The following is a 5,836-nucleotide window of genomic DNA, read 5'->3' on the forward strand; positions in this document are numbered from 1 at the left end:
ATTGTGAGGCTGGTGCAGGACTGGGCAGTGTTTTGTTCTGTTGTACATAGGGTTGCTGTGAGTCAGAGCCAACTCGATGGCATCTAACAACAACAACAAAGAAGAAAGGACATGTAAAGGAACAGGATGACTGGAGGGCCAAGATAAAGTCATGCCTGTGGATGGTTGTAGATTAATTCTAACATCCAAGGGGAGTAAGGAGGACTCAAGCATCTTGGATGCACTGTATTTAATAACATTCCTATGGGCATCAGTCTTTGTAAACTACTTGTTTGATACTTAGGTATGTGCAGTGTAGTAAATTACTAGCCATAGTCTTTGTAACTCCCACTTTGCTGTGAGCAACTGAGTAGCTAGCTGCTTGTTAAAGTCATCCACCTGGGGCAGCACAAAGTAATCTTCTGGAAAAGTTCACTCTCTCTCAGGTGTGTAGAACTCTGATGTTGGGATTGGTTGGTTTTGCCACTCTCCCAGGCTCAAAATGAGCTCTCCTACAGACAGAAGGAATCTCTTACTGCTGGCTGAGAGAGATGTACTGCTGAGAGAGAGACACACACATGGCTAAGAGATAAGAGAGAGACGTGCTGCTGAGCGAGACTGCCAGCTGAGAGAGATGGCCAGCTGAGAGGGACTGAGTGCATTCCTAAACCTGAACTGTTGCCTGTTGCTTCCCTAATAAACCCCATAATCTGAGAGTTCTGTGCCACTGCATAGAATTATTGAACCCAGCAGAGAGGTGGTGGATGCCACAAGAGGGACGGTTGGTAACCAAGTTGGTAAGAGGGATGGAGGGTGGCGGCATGTCTGCCCTCATAAGAACAGGCCTTGAGCTGCTTGCTGGTGGTGATTCTGTCTTCCTCTTGTGAAGTTAGAGGAGGTCAGAAGATGCCACCTCCTTGTCCCTTTAGCAGTTGGTGTCATGAGGAGTGGGATTCGTTGGAGTGGCTCCAGACTCATAGAAGTATAGGATTTTGTAAAAGAAAGAAGGAAGGGGCCTGGGAAATGAAACTGGATTCTTAGATGGTTACTTTGGTTGCTATTACCTATTAAAGGAGATAATTGATCCAGAAGCTAGGCCAAAGGCCACAGGCCATATACATAGAATGGGAAGATTAAGGTGAAGAGATAAAACTGTAATGTCTTAAATAGGATTATGTATTTTGGACTATGTGTTTATCTGAATGTACTGTGGGTATTGAATGTTCTCTTATCTACTTATAAGTTAGAAATGATTATTGGGTATGGATAACAAAGAGGGTATAAGTTCACCTTCAGCCATTACTTGATTGGATATGTTGACAGGGGAAACAGAAGTTGCCCAGAAGAAATATAGGCTTTTGTTTCAAACCCTGTGTGTAGAATTTGAAAAGACCAACCCAGAACTATTGAGAGAACAGAAAACTTGCATTTGAAAGGACCAGAAGAGAGAGGGGAAAAAAAAAAAAAAAAATTGGCTTTTTGAATTTCAAGCTAGCAGTTAGGCTTTGGGTGTATTGAGGCAAGGCAGATAGGAGTGGGCGTGGAGCTGCTTCTGGCTGGACTATGCTTGCACATGTGAGCAGAGCTGGTGGGTGAACTGTGGCCATGGTAGCTGGGCAGTGGGAAAGAGTTGATGATCATGGACCTGTGGCAGTTTCTTGTGTGCCTGTCCCTATGCACAGCCTTTGCCTTGAGCAAGCCCACAGAAAAGAAGGACTGGGTACACAATGAGCCTCAGCTCAGTGACAAGGTTCACAATTACACTCAGAGTTCTGATTATAACCATGATGCCTTCCTGTGTGCTAAAGAAGCAAAAACCATTGATCAGTTGACACCGGAAGACAGCAAAGAAAGACTTGGAATGATTGCAGATAAAATGGACATGGATAAAGATGGGTTTGTGACAGAGGGGTAGCTGAAATCCTGGATTAAGCATTGTTTTTGTTTGTTATGTGCCATCAAGTCAAACCCGACTCATAGCAACCCAGAAGAAATACATATATGACAATGTTGAAAACCAATGGCAGGAGTTTGATATGAATCAATATAGCTTAATCTCCTGGGATGAGTCCAGAAACACGACTTATGGCACTTACCTGGATGATCCAGACCCTGATGATGGATTTAACTATAAACAGATGATGGGTAGAGATGAGCAGAGGTTTCAAATGGCAGACAAGGATGGAGAGCTTATTGCCACAAAGGAGGAGTTCACAGCATTCCTGTACACTGAGGAGTATGACTACATGAAAGACATCATGGTGCAGGAAACAATGGAGTATACAGATAAGAATGCCGACGGGTTCATTGATCTGGAAGAGTACATTGGTGACATGTACAGCCACGATGGAAATGCTGACGAGCCCAAATGGGTAAAGACAAAGTGAGATCAGTTTGTGGAGTTTTGAGATAAGAATCAAGATGGGAAGATGGACAAGGAAGAAACCCAAGACTGGATCCTCCCCTCAGACTATGATCACACAGAGGCAGAAGCAGGCACCTAGCCTATGAATCAGACTAGAACAAAGATGACAAGCTTACCAAGGAGAAGACTGTTGACAAGTATGATTTATTCATGGATAGCCAGGACACTGATTTTGGGGAGGCCTTAGTATGACATGATGAGTTCTCAGTTGCAGACAGAGGAGCCCACATCTATTCAAAAGTAATTTATTTTTATAGCTTCTGGTTTCCTATGAGATTGTTTTTGCTACTGACACTGTTAACACAGACTTTTAAGACGTGAAAAGGTGTAAGAAAAACCATCCTGCCCCCATTCCTCCTCCTCCTCTCCCAGCTTGGCAGCTGATACCAATGACCTAGCTGGGATGGCTAGGGCTGAGCTGATCAGAATCCAACCAAATGAAGAGGAAGATGTTTGACACTGAGCTGGTGGTGTAAGTTGCTGCATTTGATGGCTTGTGCTGGAGTAGATTTTGCTTATTTATGGGTGCGGATGCCCAAAGTTCCAAGCAGAGCAAAAGATTCTTCAGAGATTAAGGAACATGCTTGTCTCCTCAGAGTACTGGTTTGATGTTGTTGTTGTTATTTGCCGTCAAGTCGGCCCCGACTCATAGCAATCCCTCCTTGGGTTTCCGAGGCAGTATCACTACGGAAGTAGGATTGCCCAACCTTCCTTCCGAGGAGTGGCTGGTAGGTTTGAACCGCCAGCCTTCTGGTTAGCAGTCAAGTGCCTTAGGCACTATGCTACTGGTTTGATAGAGATGGGCAAATTAGACATTGGCTATTAAAATGGTGGGAGATAAAGGCATGAAATGGCTGGCTTATACACTTTCATAGGTGTGGTTATTCTTAAACTGATGGCGAAAAACCAAACTCCCTGCCATTGAGTTGGATCTGACTCATAGCAACCCCTCCTTGGGTTTCTGAGGTGGTATCCCTACAGAAGTAGATTGCCCAATCTTCCTGCTGAGGAGTGGCTGGTGGGTTTGAACCACCAGTCTTCCGGTTAGCAGTCAAATGCCTTAGGCACTACACCACCAGAGCTCATGTTAATTTTTTGACGTATAAAGGGATAATGGTTAGAAAAGCCAGGGGGTGGCCTGCAGTGTAGTAAATCACATGGCATAGTTTTTCTAGCCATAGTCTTTGTAACTCCCACTTTGCCATGAGCAACTTGCGTAGCTACTTGTTAAAGTCATCCACCTGGAGCAACATGAAGTTACTTCTGGGAAAGTTCACTCTCTCTCAGGTGTATAGAACTCTGATGTTGGGATTGGTTGGTTCTGCCACTCTGCCAGGCTCAAAATGAGCCCTCCCAGAGGCAAAAGGAACCTCTCACTGCCAGCTGAGACAGAGAGATGCGCAGCTGAGAGAGAAAGAGACATGCTGCTGAGAGAGAGAGACATGTGGCTGAGAGAGATGCACTACTGAGAGAGACTGCCGGCTGAGAGGGACAGCCAGCTTAGAGAGACTGAGCATGTTCCTGAACTTAAATTGTAGCCTGTTGCTTCCCTAATAAACCCTATAATCTGTGAGTTTGGTGTTGCCACTGCAGCAAATTACTGAACCCAGCAGAGAGGTGGTGGATGCCACAAGAGGGACGGTTGGTATCAAGGTTGGTAAGAGGGCTGGAGGGTGGCGGCATGTCTGGCCTCATAAGAACAGGCCTCGGGCTGCTGACGGTGATTCTGTCTTCCTCTGTGCCAATTACACTGCCACTTGATACTCTTATATATTCCACAGCACACACTGGTGAGATGGCCATCAGAAATTACTGAAGACTGTATGTCAGCAATCCAGCCTCCCGCTCACTAGTGCTAATTAGCCCATGTGGAAATCCAACCTCTCTGACGTCACACCCTCCTAAGAGTCATAAATTTCAGAAAGATGGTATTATGATAGAGTAGTACATAAAATATTCATTACTATAGGATGGTCATCATGGCCCACAGCTGTAGCCATTCTTTGACCATTCTACTATGATAATATGTGGAATCCAACTTCATAACTAAGGCAAAATTAGCTTTCCTTTCTTGTCTTCTGCACTTTAATTGATTGCACTGTCTGAAGACACAGACACTGAAGTAAGCAGTATTCACTAGACTTGTAATTTTGTTTCAAGATAAAGATATGGGAAACACAGTTGTAAATCATCATCTTTTTAACTGTTATCCTTCAATACAGGCCTATTTCAACATGTTCTATCATCTTAAAGGCACAGTCTAATTTTTAAGGGAATGCAGTAGATAGGAAAGTAGATGAACAAAACCAATGTTTTAGGAAAACATACCAAATGCTAATTTAACTTGTAAAAAGAAATGTGCACTGACTTGTTAAATACAACATAAAAGTGAGACATTCTAAAATTCATTTCTTTTAATAAATGTTCTGATTATATTTCAGCATCAAATAAAAGACCCATATATAAAACTGTCATTTTTCAGATGGCTATTAAAACACCCAGAGAATAGTTCCTTATGCTAATAAAAAGTGGCTTTTAAAAATTCTTAAAAAGAGGGATATGAGGTGTAAATAAGATCAAAATCAAATAATCCAAAATTGTTGTTGTTTTTGTTAGTTGCCATTGAGTCAGACTCGACTCATAGTGACCCTTCCTTGGTTTTCTGAGGCAGTATTACTACGGAAGTAGATTGCCCTACTTCCTTCCGAGGAGTGGCTGGTGGGTTTGAACCGCTAGCCTTCTGGTTAGCAGTCAAGTGCCTTAGGCACTATGCTAATTATATAACTAAAATTCCCCAAAAAATATAATTTAGTAATTTTAAGCATCAGGACCAATGTCAAGCCTCCTTAATAGATACTCTATAAATTACAACTAATTATATACTGTTGAGAGGGGTCCATAAAAGTAAAACCTAATCAATAACCCATTTATTAAAGACTTTCTAAGTATAGTGCCTTCCAAGTAGCAGAGAGTGTCCAGCAAAGTAGTCATTCTGGAGCTCATCACAGAGGTTAAGGATGTAAATTTAGAAGTTATTCATGCCATATGTGATAATGCAAGTGGCAGGCATGAATGGAATGATGCATAGGGTAGAATAAGGAAAAAGACAAAGGTTATTCTTTCTCAATCCATGATTCCCATATTTCAATCAGCTTCTTTAATTAAACAGATTACATCTCCAGAGAATCTGATTCAGAAGGTTTCGGTTTTGTAACCCAAGCAACTGGGTTTTGTAACAAGCACTTCAGGTGATTTTAAAGCTGGTGGTCTGTGGACCAGCCTTAGCCTATACCACCTTAGCCTATAAAAACTCACTAACTCATTGCCGTTGAGTCAGATGCAACTCCAACAGACCCCCTCCTTGGGTTTCTGAGGCAGTATCTTTGGGAGCTCTGGTAGCATAGTGTCTAAGGCACTTGACTGCTAACCAGA

At 42.8% G+C, this 5,836-nt stretch overlaps 1 pseudogene; it reads left to right on the plus strand.

Annotated features, from left to right (window-relative positions):
* Nucleotides 1–1,612: 1,612 nt before the first annotated feature.
* The window catches only part of LOC103206108, a 52,450-nt pseudogene continuing 48,226 nt past the window's right edge, over nt 1,613–5,836 (plus strand).

The sequence above is a fragment of the Orycteropus afer genome, unplaced genomic scaffold (assembly GCF_000298275.1).
Source record: "Orycteropus afer afer isolate SDZICR_OR568_19922 unplaced genomic scaffold, OryAfe1.0 scaffold00001, whole genome shotgun sequence".
Taxonomy (NCBI): domain Eukaryota; kingdom Metazoa; phylum Chordata; class Mammalia; order Tubulidentata; family Orycteropodidae; genus Orycteropus; species Orycteropus afer.